Consider the following 14,752-nt stretch of genomic DNA (forward strand, 5'->3'; position numbering starts at 1 on the left):
GGAGCACATTGATAAATTATTGAAATGTGGTATTATTGAACCTTCAGTATCCCCGTATAATACCCCATTGTTTCCAGTCCCAAAAGGGGAAAACAATGTAAGGATAGTACATGATTTAAGAGAGCTAAATGAGGTTACAAAAAATCAATTTCCGATTTGTGCAAATCCTGCTACACTTTTGCACACCCAGAATATATATGCATATAACACTGTTATTGACTTGTCTAATGCATTCTTTTCAATACCTCTTCACCCAGAGTCTAGGGATTTGACGTCATTTATAGTACAGAATGAGGCATACAGGTGGACTAGGATGCCTCAAGGCTTTACTGATAGTCCATCGGTATTCTCAAAACAACTAATGATGGATTTAAAGGATTTCAGGAGTCAATTGCCTGACACGGTGTCATTGTTTGTCTATGTAGATGATATTCTACTGTCTGCTGAGACTGAAGCAGAATGCCTAGAATGGACTAGAAAATTATTTTTGTTATTAGGAGAGCTAGGATATAAATGTAACAAGGAGAAATGTATTGTAGCTCAGTCTACTGTCACCTTTTTAGGACAAAATGTTTCAGCAGAACATAAGGTCATTATACCGGAAGTTATATCTATTTTAAATGAGACTCCGGTACCGCAAACAGTTACCCAGTTACGTGCTGTTTTGGGAATGTTAAATTACTGCAGACAATGGATACCAAATTATACACAAAAAGTAATGAGACTTTATAAACATTTGAAACTGCCCGCAGCCACACCAAAGAATACACTAATTGTACTGGAAGAACAGGATAAGATGGTATTGGCTAAGATTGTGAGGGATTTATTATCCCCAGGACCGTTAGCAGTAATAGATATCCAATCACCTGTGCATCTATGGGTAAAAGACATGGGAAACAGTTGGGCAGCTATGATTAATCAAAATAATGAAGTAAATGCACCAGTAGCTTTTTTGTCAGGCTCTTTTAATCATGTGGAAAAGGGAATGAAAGAGGTACCAAAGTTACTGACAGCTATAGTGGCTGCAGTAGGTAAATGGAGAGCACAAATGCCTTTTGTTCCTATTGTAATACATACCAACCACACGATTAAAACGCTGTTGAGCCCTAGCCAGACGGCATTGACAGCCACTAGATTTGGAAAATATCAAGCAGTACTTTTAGGACAAGATATAAGAATAATACCATTAACTAAAGAACAGAGAAATAAAATAGATCTGCTTTTTCCTGTCAATTTGGAGGGTGAGATTGATACTATAGAAATTCCTACATTTCACTGTCTTACTTTTGAACCCTTATCTGATGGATTAATATGGTTTACAGATGGAGCTTGTGAAAGGACTGTTGCAGGCTTTGCCTGCGTGCAGGTAGATGAGAATCTAAGAAAGATAATGCAAGTACAATATAAAACCCCTCCTGATCATACTGCACAGCATGCTGAACTTTTAGCCGTTATTACGGCCTTACAACACACTGATATGACTCAAAATGTCACTATATATACTGATAGTGGTTACGTTGCAAGTTCACTACAGTATCATATATTAAAATGGCAGCGTAGGGGAATGATAACCAGTGCAGGTAAAAATCTACAACATTACACATATTGGAAATTGCTGTTTGAAATTTTGGCAAGAAGGGAACGTGAAGGTAGAAAAACTGCAGTTGTGTGGACCCCGGCCCACACTGAAAAGCCAACTTTTGAGGCACTAGGTAATGCAATGGCTGATGCAGCAGCAACGGAGGTGGTTAAGCAAAGTGAAAAGATTTTGTATAATACTAGACAGACACAGGAAGGGCCACTTACGAATGTAGATAAGATTGAAATGTGGCAGCCAGAGGGACAGGAAAGTGAAAAATGGTTGAAGAGAGGATGTATGAAGTTGGGAAGTGAATGGTTTAATGAGGAAGAAGGATTACCTTGCATGCCAATGAGCCAGGCGATTAAGGTATTGGCTGAGTGGCATGCAACCATGCATTGGAATAAAGATACAATGAAACAACAGTTTGAGCAAAGATTTTGGACTTTAAAAATTGATAACTTGATTCAACAGGTTGTGCAGAATTGCATGGTATGTAATATTAACATACCTAAACGAGGTCCTAAAATATCACCTGGGACACTTCCAATACCAGAAGGCCCAGCAAAAGAATGGTATATTGACTTCACTGATATGATTATTCCAGTGCAGGGAAAAAGGTATTTGTTAGTTTGGGTGGATGCTTTTTCAAGGTGGGTAGAAGCATTTCCATGTAAAAGGGAGACAGCACATGAAGTGGTACAATGCCTGGTAACTCATATTATGCCAAGACATGGGTGTCCATCTAGAATAATTTCTGATAACGGGACACATTTTAATAACAGTGTTTTGAAAGAAATGGCAACGATTATGGGTTTAACACACAGAAAGGTATCAGTGTATCGCCCCACCTCCAATGGTTTGGTGGAACGCTACAATGGCATTTTAAAAACAAAATTGAGAGTCTTACTAAAATCTCTCAATAAAGAAATGGTGGGAAAATTATATACCTGGCTTGATTTGTTACCATTAGCTTTGATGGTTATAAGGGCCCAACCTAATGGGCGTACTAAATTGACCCCATTCCAAATTCAGACAGGACGTCATTTCTTCCCGATGCAGACAGCAAGTACTGATAATACAACTCAGTACTGGCAAAAATTACAACCAATGCTAAATTTGACCAGTGACATGATTCGTACAAATGTATCACATCAGGTAGGGAATAATGATGTTTGTGCTTTTAAAGTAGGTGACCTAGTACTGCGAAAGAACTTTACACATAAAACATGGAAGGATCCTGTGTATGTAGGACCTTTTGCTATCACGGCCCTTACTCAGACCTCTGCCCGTCTGGAAGGTCATACTTCTTGGATACATTTAGCAGATATTCGACGAATTAATAACATTGAAATGGACAAAGAATAAACAAACATCATGTCCCTAAACATGATGGTATTGGACTGTTGTTGTTTGTTAATGGACAATGAACACATATGATAATAGACTTGTTGCAGCGGCCAAGATGTTGAATTTGACTGAGTGTATCATATGTGCACATATCCTTGTCCTTGCCAACTATGATATATGGGACTACAATGATAAAACCATGACTGTGATCCCAATAATACCTGTGTAAGAGATGATGAAAACCTTCATTGGACAAATGAGACTATTTATAAGCAAGCCTTGCTTATGGACAAGTACCCACAGACATCATGTTGGTGTCTGATTAATAGTATGACAACTGAACACATTCCCCCGATAAAGTGCACTTACACGCAGAATGTTGTAACAACTGTTAATAAATGTTATGCTTTTAATTTGTGTAATTTTTAATGCCACATCAGCTAATGAAAAGTAAGAATGAATGACAGTGTACTTCCCTTTGATGAAGCTCACTGTCCTATAAATTATATACCTCAAGAAATATGTACCCTAGTACAATTGAATCTGTTTAATGTTGTATAACATGTATTAGCATGTTTGCAAAAATGTGCCAGGATGCTTTTAAAATGATAACTGAAAAAGAATGAATAGAACTTTAATATGTCAGCCAAAAATATTGAAAAAGCGTGCAGAAACTGAATGCCACAAACAAGGGGGGAGGAGATTTAGAAGGGAGGTAAGGAAACAACAGACTGGAGCTGAAACAGATGTTTGAGGCCTGAAACAATTAGTCCTCAAAAGGGAGGATTTGTTGAACAAAAGCATAAAAATGTTGAATAAAAGTATTAAAAATTGAAGTGGAATGCTTCAAAGAACAGCAGAGCTAGCTGGTTCAACACTAAATCTCCTGGGACATGATGGGGCCCACATCCATCAGCCAAAGGCAGGCTCCAGAAAGTCTGTGGGCTAAATAGGGGGGTAATAGAAAGCAGATGTTCTGCACATGATTAACAGTTTGTGGTATTCAGAGACTTGCACAGGAATGTTGTATGAGAGAATTAGTCAGAGGCCCGGTATAAAACTAGAGGGAACAAAGAAATAAGTAAGCATTTTGAATTTCTCTTTGTCTGTCTATAGCATTGCTTTAAGCACTCTGATTTCTCTCTCTGCTGTACATTGCTTTGTTTTTAAGCATTCATTCTGACTCCTTAGCTTTAAGCATGCTAATATCTTTGCTGTATATTGCTTGTGTAGATATGATTTGAGTACAGAAATGCTTCCTGACTATCCCAATTAAGGGTAATCAGTAGAATTGTAAATAAACTGTTATATTAAATATGAAATTCGTCTAGTCTTCTCTTCAGGAGGAAATATTTTTTCACTCAATGAGTAGTTAAGCTCACACTTGCTGCTGGAGCATGTGACAACAGCAGTTAGTGTATCTGGGTTTTAAAAAGGTCTGGACAAGTTCCAGGAGGAAAAGTCCACAGATATTGAGATGGACATGGGGAAGCCACTGCTTGCCCTGGGATTGGTAGTATGGAATGTTGCTACTAATTAGATTTCTGCCAGGTATTTGCGACCTGGATTGGCCACTGCTGAAAGCAGGATACTGGCCTAGATGGACCATTGGTCTGACGCAGTATAGCTATTCTTATATTAAAGAGGCCAATGCAGAAAGGCTCAAAGTCTACTGCAAAGCTAATCTGAAAAAAATCTGCTCTGGAGTGAGGCAAGATGGCGGCCTGAAGGGAGTAGAGAGAAGTCGTTCTTCAACTCACCTCTGCCTTCCTGGAGAATTGAAGACTTTTTCCTTTTCCCTTATGCCTAAGAGGAGGGGCAGACGTGCTAGCTCCGCGGCACCAGTCTCGCCCGTGGTGGGGGCGTTGGACCGCTTCTTAGGTCCAAAAACAATACCAGGATTGGCTTCGCTGCTGGAAAGCGTAGGGAGAGGTCTGCTACATTCCCAGCCAGAAGCAGAGCTATCGCTCAGTCCTGAGGTACGGAACCCTCCTCCTATGCCAGCAGAAGCACCGAGAAGGGACCAGGAAACCCTTAGTCCCCAAGAAGCGATGGGGCCTCCTGGCGCGGGTGCCAACTCGAGCAATGCAACGCCGGGCACTCCTGCACCAACTACAGCGGGCTACAACGGAAAGAGTGCTCTTGATAAAAACAACATGACGAGGGAGACACAGCTGTCAAAGGACCCTGCAGCTGAGTTTGGCTTATTAAGTCTTTTTTTGCCCAAAAAACCTGTTACAATTACTTTAGACGCTATCTGGTAGGCTCTAATGGGCTTAGAAACTTCTTTTTTCAAAAAAGCTTATTTCCTTAATTCAGCAATCTCAAACGCTATTGGGAAAAATACTTGAAATAGAAGAAAAGATTACCACATTGGATAAAGAGATTGGAAATAATTCTAAAAATATACAAAACTGTCAACAAGTCCAAGTAAATTTGATAAAAGAGAATTGGAATCTTCAGAATAAGATTGAGACCCTGGAAAACCAATAACGTTCTAACACATTGAGATTAATACATTTTCCAAAACAGGTTTCAATCGCTCCTCTTATAACTTTCAAAAAATATTTAACTGAAATTCTGAAGATTCCAGAACAGGCATATCCTCCGATTTCAAAATTTTGTTATTTGTTACCCTATGTAAAAAAGGAATCTGCGCAAGAAGTAGGGATGGAGTTGCCTTTTGAGACTTTGGACTTGAATATAACTCAAACACTTGAAAGATGATAATGTGGGTTTAACAACAGCAACATTAATAATGACTTTCATAATACAGCCTGATAGAGACTGGATACTGAAGCAAAATTTTTCCTTCATAGAGAACAACAGTTCCCAGACGTCTCTAAAGTAACTCAAAGGAAATGTACAATTGGCCCTCTTTTTTGGTTAAACTTTCCCTGTGTGTATTAAAGCTAAACTCAACTAAGTATGTATTTTTTGATCCTAAACGATTAAGTTCCTTCTTAGATTCTAAGATTGCTGGGACACCTGGGTCACAGCCAAGAGTTATAATCACTTCTACTCCGTAATTAGTAGTAATAATCCTGGAATCTTCTTTCATGCCCTCTAATCCTTATTGGTGGAGTTTTCTTTACTATTTCCACTAAAATTGTGAATTGCCTCCTTCATTGTGGACTATAGATGAGTAAATTGATAATGTGATATTGAGTATACCGCCTTTCTGAGGTTTTTGCAACTACATTCAAAGCGGTTTACATATGTTCAGATACTTATTTTGTACCAGGGGCAATGGAGGGTTAAGTGACTTGCTCAGAGTCACAAGGAGTTGCAGTGGGAATCGAACTCAGTTCCCCAGGATCAAAGTCTACTGCACTAACCACTAGGCTACTCCTCCACTCATTCCACCAATAAGAGCCAACCTCATCAGTGATGTCACAATGGCTTGATTGCCCAATACAGTTCCCCAGGATCAAAGCCTACTGCACTAACCACTAGGCTACTCCTCCACTCATTCCACCAATAAGAGCCAACCTCATCAGTGATGTCACAATGGCTTGATTGCCTAATACAGTTCCCCAGGATCAAAGTCTACTGCACTGACCACTAGGCTACTCCTCCACTCATTCCACCAATAAGAGCCAACCTCATCAGTGATGTCACAATGGCTTGATTGCCCAATACTTGGCTCACTTCTGATATTGTGATGTCATAAGGGAAAGGGAAATGGGACTTGATATACCACCTTTCTGTGGTATTTTGCAACTACATTCAAAGCGGTTTACATATATTCAGGTACTTGTTTTTGTACCAGGGGCAATGGAGGGTAAGTGACTTGCCCACAGTCACAAGGAGAGGCAGTGGGAATCAAACTCAGTTCCCCAGGATCAAAGTCCACTGCACTAACCACTAGGCTACTCCTCCACTCATTCCACCAATAAGAGCCAACCTCATCAGTGATGTCACAATGGCTTGATTGCCCAATACAGTTCCCCAGGATCAAAGCCTACTGCACTAACCACTAGGCTACTCCTCCACTCATTCCACCAATAAGAGCCAACCTCATCAGTGATGTCACAATGGCTTGATTGCCTAATACAGTTCCCCAGGATCAAAGTCTACTGCACTGACCACTAGGCTACTCCTCCACTCATTCCACCAATAAGAGCCAACCTCATCAGTGATGTCACAATGGCTTGATTGCCCAATACTTGGCTCACTTCTGATATTGTGATGTCATAAGGGAAAGGGAAATGGGACTTGATATACCACCTTTCTGTGGTATTTTGCAACTACATTCAAAGCGGTTTACATATATTCAGGTACTTGTTTTTGTACCAGGGGCAATGGAGGGTAAGTGACTTGCCCACAGTCACAAGGAGAGGCAGTGGGAATCAAACTCAGTTCCCCAGGATCAAAGTCCACTGCACTAACCACTAGGCTACTCCTCCACTCCAGCCGGGAGCCTCTCCCGGCCATTTAAGTCCTTTGAATATTGGGTCCCAGAGATTTATTTTTAAAGTGGCAGAGAGGGGGTCAGTCAGATAGGATGGGGGGAGTGCCCTAGACACCACTGAATATTATTTTTAATTAAGCTAGTGGGGGGAGGGGGCAGGTCAGTGAGATGGAGTTGCTACTAGACACCAGGGAACTGTTTTAGAAGTTGGGATGGAAGATGGTCAAGTCAGGATACCGGTGCAGAAAGCTAATACTGCCCTGGACCCGTCAACAAAATTCAAGTTGTAACCGTGTGCCTGAGGCCACCCTTTGCCTTCCTGCAGTACTGTGGCCTCATAACATTTGCATGCAATGTGCAGCCATGTACGTCAAACGAGTTAAACCTGTGCTCGACCCTGCTACTGCACTGCTCATATGCACAGACCCCCCCCCCCCCCCCCCCCCCCCCGAGTCAACAGTAGCTTTCTAGTGGGGTCAGTATTCAAAGTGCCTTAAGCCTCTGAGCTAGTCTTGTTACTTTATATTACCACGGCCATCCCTCTGAAAAACCGTGCAGCTATTACCCTAGCACAAGAATCCAGTGAACGCCCAGGTATTAAAGCTAAGGAAACTCATCAAATTAACAACATAGACATAAATATTTAGATGTTATATAAACAGAACTGCCACCAAATTATACCCAATGTAATCATCACTCCAATCAAAACAGTGCTGTAATCCCACCAAGTCACACCCACCTAACTAAAGTGCCCCTGCCAAGCCAAGAGGCAGAGTTTGTCACCTATATTTTAAAAAATGTTTGTCTCTTCTCCAATTATAGCACTGCCACTTTTCAAGCCCCTGTGGAAGAAGGTCCTAAAATTGGGAGATTAGAGAAGTCACTCGATGTTGTCTAAACTTTACTCGCTTCAAAAGACACTGACTCAGAGAACGGCCTAAAAGCAAATATATGTTTAGCGATGGCCGTTAATGCCCAGTTTCTAGAGTCTGCAGCTGCTCTCTGCACATTCACTCTCCCCCCTCCTCCCAGGTGCTGGGGGAATTCTCAAAAACAGCTGGAAAACATCTCCAACCCCGCAGCCTGATGGTACAAGAAAAAGCCACAAATCCAAGGGCTTTTACCAGTTAAGAGAACTGCTGTAATAATGCAGCTCTTTCTGCAAAGAAAGCAGGAGGAAATCCAAAACTCACATGTTGACAGCTCCAAGCTGCAAGCAATGTGACTGTGAAATGATGCCAGAATCTAGCTGGAAATGAAAGGAGCTGTGTAAGTCCGGTAATTCTGGCTACCTTGGACACAAGTGTTTTGAAAAGTGCCCTGTAAAACTAGAGTTAGTCAACCTGAATGGAAGCCGAACGTACACAACGGCTGGCTTTCCTTTCAACCAGGCTACAACGAATAGCTATTGCTTTCTTCAATCCAGGGTGCAGTCAGAAGAAACACGGACCAGGTTTTGATAAAAATATTTATTTTAAAAAACAAAATACACTTTTGCAGCATAACTGTGTCATATCTGCATGTTTGGAGTTGAAATCTACTTTGCTACAATGCTTTTCTAAAGCCAGTTTGCATTATTATACAGAGCGAACGAACCCCCTCCCCCCATCAATTTCTTTATATAACAGCATTAGTAGGTGGAGGGGGTGGACAGAAGACTGTGGCACATTGTACTCCCCCCCCCCCCCCCCCCATTTTTTAAAAAGGAAATATACATTATGTTATATATTGGAATTCTTTTAGCAGAAAAGTTGAAACTATATAATAACCAATTTCTGAACACCAACCCATACGCTGTGCGTGGAAAAGGCCGATGGACCACAGAAATGGCAAAGAAGTGCCAACGCCACGGACCGTGATTATTATAAAAGGTGCAGCAGAACAGTGATCATTTCTCTGCCCTACCTGGTTCAGTGGGAACTTGCCACATTTCGTGGCATCAGACTGCTGCAGAAAAAGGCCTGAAATGAAACCACTAATTGCAACTAGAACATTTGTCCATCATAAAATTCTACGACTTCATAACTGCCCCAAGTCCGAGCCCTCACTCACCCCCCCCCCCCCCCCCCCACTCCCTCCCTCAAGCAAAGATCATCAAAATAAAACTGGTCCTTCACTGGTCATAGCGAACATCAGTCTTGCGGTTGGATGTCCTGCAGGCAGGGGCTTGGCTTGGGGACAGAGTTGCTATAGGCTCTTCATAATTTTGTTTTATTTTGGTGTTTAAATGTACAAATCAGATCTCATTCAACCATCCCTATATGCTTCCAGAATGGCAGGTCATAAAAGATTGTTTTTTTTTAATGTTTTTTAATTTTTTTTTATACCAAACTACTGTAAATATATAAAATCCTCCAGAAAAATCAAGGAACACTTAGGTGAAGTTTTCCCCTTAAACTCTATTCTTTGATTTGTTTTTCAAATTGCAACCTCCAAATAGCTCCTGACGACTCCTTTTCTTTTGCAGCATTGATTAAGTGCCATAGTTAAGGCAAAAACAGACTTTTCTCAGAAAACCCAACAGGGTACAAGAGGCAAAAACACGGACATCACTTGATAAAAACAAGCCAATATCATTCCTACTTAATGTCCAATAAACGTCAGTACTTCAAGGGTGGCAAAAATCCCTCGGCTAGTCAGTGGCTACTTGGCTTCTTGTAAATCAAAAGTGGTGGTCATTTTTGTAATGGCTGATATTGGGCACCCAGGGCCTTCTTTTACAAAGTGATTCCTGCACACTAAACGACAGGAAGCCCATTCAATTCCTATGGGCTTCCTCTCATTGGCTGCGTGTGAATCGCCAGCGCAGCTTCGTTAAAAGAAGCCCCGAATCTCTACCTGTTATTAAATTACAGATTAGTTTTTACATATATTAGTAACAGTGGACCTGCTACTTCACACACACACTGGCTATTTTTATATTTTGAGTTTTATAGACAAGACCAGAGCATGAGAGGTGGTTTTATCAGATACAATTAACAAAATGGAGACAAAAAGCAAAGTACACCTTTGGTAAATCCGTTTTTAGTATAAGAATAAAGAGGCACCAAGATAAAACCTTTTAAAATAGCAGGCAAAACTGAGTAAGCGTTTGCCATCATAAGTACATAAGTAATGCCATACTGGGAAAAGACCAAGGGTCCATCGAGCCCAGCATCCTGTCCACGACAGCGGCCAATCCAGGCCAAGGGCACCTGGCAAGCTTGCCAAACGTACAAACATTCTATACCAAGGAAAATCTGTTTCCTCAGACACCTTCCCTCCCCTGCTGGAATACTTACCTCCAGGGTTATATTAGTAGGTGATGCTATTTGTGTATGTGAGCACAGTAAGCATGTTTGCTACAAACATGGCATTTGGAAATCTTAAGTAATTCAAGTAAGATTTGAGCAGGCCCTCACCGTGGTCTCATAACGTAAGAATGGCCATACTGGGTCAGACCAATGGTCCATCTAGCCCAGTATCCTGCTTCCAACAGTAGCCAATCCAGGTCACATGCTTGGTAGAAACCCAAACAGTACCAATCCCAGGGCAAGCAGTGGCGTCCCCTCCCTGACAATCTCAATAACAGACTATGGACTTTTCCTCCAGGAACTTGTCCAAACCTTTTATTTAAACCCGATATGTTAACCGCCGTTACCACATCCTCCGGCAAGGAGTTCCACAGCTTAACTATTGTTTGAGTGAAAAAATATTTTCTCCTATTTGTTTTAAAAGTATTTCCATGCAATTTCATTGAGTGTCTCCTGGAATAAAATCTCTGGCATTCAGCACAGGATAAAAATGAACTGTCCTTGCTGGACAACAGGAAGCAGACCTAACTTTTAGCTCATCCTCTCCCCACTATCATGGTGTAGCTACGTGGGGCCTGGGGGCCCTGGACCCCCCTGCCGACAACCCTCACGAGCCCCCCCTCCCGCCATCGCCTGCCTTTGCAGGACGTCAGAAACAGAAGGAAGCCTTTTCCAGAAAGAAACGGACCTCGGTTGGCGGGGGTTGGGGTCCCCCACCAACAAAGGTAGGCGATGGCAGGTTGGCGGCGGGAGGGGGGGTCCAGAGGGTCGTCAGCAGGGGGGGGGGGGGCAAAGTTGGTGGTGGCGGTGGGGTCGGCAATGGCGGGGGGGGGGGGGGGCTAAAATGTGCCCCCTCACCTCGGGCTCTGGACCCCCCTCCCGCCAAAGTCTGGCTACGCCCCTGGTCTACTGTAATGTGGGATGAAAATATTCCACTACAGGACAAAGGTTTCGCAGACAAAAGGAAACCCATATTCAGTGAAAATTCATTTTTTCCCCCCCCCCATTTTCCTTGCCTGTTCTTTGGTACCACTACAGGATGCCGATTTGGTTCCTGCCCAGGGTCAACAATTTCTGGGACGTTTCACAGATACGCTAACTGCTGCCAGTGGTTATGAAAAAGGTTTCGACAAGTTCCTGGAGCAAAAGTCACTGGTCTGCTATTGAGAGAGACAAAGGAGAGCCACTGCCTGCCCTGGGATTGGTAGCATGGAAAATTGTTACTATTTGAGCTTCTGCCAGGTACTTGTGACCTGGATTGGCCACTGTTGGAAACAGGATACTGGGCTAAATGGACCATTGGCCTGACCCAATATGGCTATTCTTATGCCCTTACAGTAACCAATGTGACCCTGCCGAACCGCCAACACTCATCATTCTCCAAGGAGGAGCCTAATGGTTAGTGCATTGTCTCGAGAACCAGGTTCAATTCCCACTGCAGCTCCCTGTACTCTGGGCAAGTCACTTAACCCTCCATTGCCCCAGGTACAAATAAGTACCTGTATATGCTATGTAAACCCACAGAAAGGCAGCATATGAAATCCCCTCTCTTCCTGCAAACACTTAAAATCTAATACCAAAAATGCTCTACTAGGCCACCTATCAAAAGGTAATATTTGCAATATCAGATTAGGTCTTGTGGACAGGAAGACAGCATCTGACGCTTTACAAAGAAAGAACGTATTCCCCTGCTCACAACTTGAATATGTACATAAGCATTGCCATACTGGGACAGACCGAAGGTCCATCAAGCCCAGCATCCTGTTTCCAACAGTGGCCAATCCTGGCAAGATCCCCAAAAAGTACAATACATTTTATGCTGTGCTGTCAGTTTTTGAAAACAAAAAAACTGACCAAATACCACAGCTCCAAGTGCCTTATAAAACTAATCAACAAAAACCCCAGATACCACACAGCTGTGCTTTCACCTAGCTACTTCCATTTCCAGGATTACCAAACTCAATACACCGAGATAAGTTTGTATATACTGGAGACCCATTATATGCAAATCTCTCTCATGCATATTCATTGAAAACCAACTGGACTACGCCGCACAAGTTTCTCAATGTCAAGGACCAGCTCACCAGGAAATCCTACCGGTTACGAGTAAGTGTCACAAAATGATATTCACGTACTGATGCAGACTCCTCACCAGGAGCTGGGGTTATACTGGTCCAAATGCAAAAAAAATCAGCACAGCTCATGTCAGTCTGGATTTTGCTTTCATACAACAGAATAAAACTGGGTGTTAAACACCAAATTACTAAAATTGAAATGCCACCAAGGAAATCTAGCATTTTTCAAAAGGTAGCTTGCTTCACCATTCCTTTCCTCCTCTTAAAGAGGACATGTTTTTAGGCACATACTCCAGGAAAAAGAACATCTGTCTGAAGAATTAACATAAGGTGCATTTTTAAATACAATTTTTAAAAGTGCATAAGGAAGAGTGCACATGCATTCTGGGGAGATCACCCCTGCACCCACTGCTGGAAACGGCCATCCTTTTACACCGCAGTACTTCCAAGAAACAGGACCAAACAAAGCACTGTTCTCATGCACACGTTTTGGCACCTCCTTGCCAATTCAGGACAATATCCATCAGTGTTCATACAAAGTCTTTAAATGCTGCAGGGTTCTAATATATTAAAAGACACCAGGTTTCCAAATCAGATACAACCGTTTGTGCTGCCAAGTTAAATAAATGCACCAAAGGGGTTTATAGTTCCTCTTTATGTCCGGCTCTCAGTAACGCTGGCTTTCTTTGGTTAGTACACAAAAAGAAGACCGTCCAGTCAAACTGGATCACTCCCCAACAAAACGACACTGGAAGAGCTTCTCCATCCCAGGGCCACAGACCCACCACCACTCCTTTCAGAAGCTGGTCTGGATAATGGGATATGACAGGGGATTATGGCAGCCGAAAGTGGGCTATCCCAGTTCATAACGCTAAGGCGATATATCCCTGCTGTCAGATCTTCTCAAAATAGCGACCTGCAAATCACTTGGCTCTAATGTATGTTTCTCCTCTCTTTAAGAGAGTCTTTGGCAGAGAAAAAACTAGACGCTTAAAAAAAAAAGTAGTAAACAAATCTGAGTGTGCAAATTTCTTGCAGCCGAAGTCGCCGTTTCTGTTTTTCACCCGGAGATCTTTGTACTGTGCAGGTGTGTTTTCTTGTTTGGAATTAGGTGTATTCCTTTTTTTTTTTTTTTTTTTTTTTTTACAGTGGCCCTACTTCCCGTTTTGAAAAGTTTACCGTAGCGACTCTCACACATACTGAACCTCCCATTCCTGCCTGTAAGGAAGTGAGGTGGAGTGACCTCAGTGTGGGAACTTTTCTTCCTAAACCTCCTGAGACAGAAGACCTCAGCCACACAAGGCCTGGGCAAATAAAGCAGATACCAAACACTGGCCTAGTGCTACACAAGCTTTCCTGCTCAACTGCTGGTCGTGCAGCTGCATAAAACTACCCCACCAAGTGCAAATTTCCCTTAGATAACTTTACAGCAAGTCTGCAAAATTTCTTTAGTCAAGACGACGGGCACTGGTGTTCTTGGATTTTCTAGGAATCCTCTCAATGTACCAAAGAAAACATGTGATGCTGGAAGGATCCTCCTGCCCACGTGCTGCTGACTCTACATGGTTAAACTGCTGCGCTACCATGAACATAGTAACATAGTAGATGATGGCAGATAAAACCCTGTACGGTCCAGCCAGTCTGCCCAACACATGCATTAGTCTTGAGCTGTCCTTCAGGGCACACACCTTAGAAGCCTCCCCATGCATCTCTTGCTCTCTCTTCTCACTAAATCAGGATGGCTTAGATACAGCTACATGTCACCTCCACCTCTGCTTTTACTCCATCCTGTGGCTCCAGAACAAGAATTCAGCTGGTAGTGATCTACCACCATGTATCTACCCTCTGCCGCCTGTTCCTCCACGTAGAACTTGGATGGGTAGACACTGCAGAACCTAGTAAGAGCATTTCACTAGCCAGCAAAATCTTGCTGCAAATTAAAACGCCGAGTTCTGTCAAATTCCTCCCTGCCACAGAAAGGTGCATGAGAACAGCAGCTTCCTGATGAGATCCAGCATTCACCTGCAGTACTAACAATGCA

The sequence above is a fragment of the Microcaecilia unicolor genome, chromosome 12 (genome assembly GCF_901765095.1).
Source record: "Microcaecilia unicolor chromosome 12, aMicUni1.1, whole genome shotgun sequence".
NCBI classification, from domain to species: domain Eukaryota; kingdom Metazoa; phylum Chordata; class Amphibia; order Gymnophiona; family Siphonopidae; genus Microcaecilia; species Microcaecilia unicolor.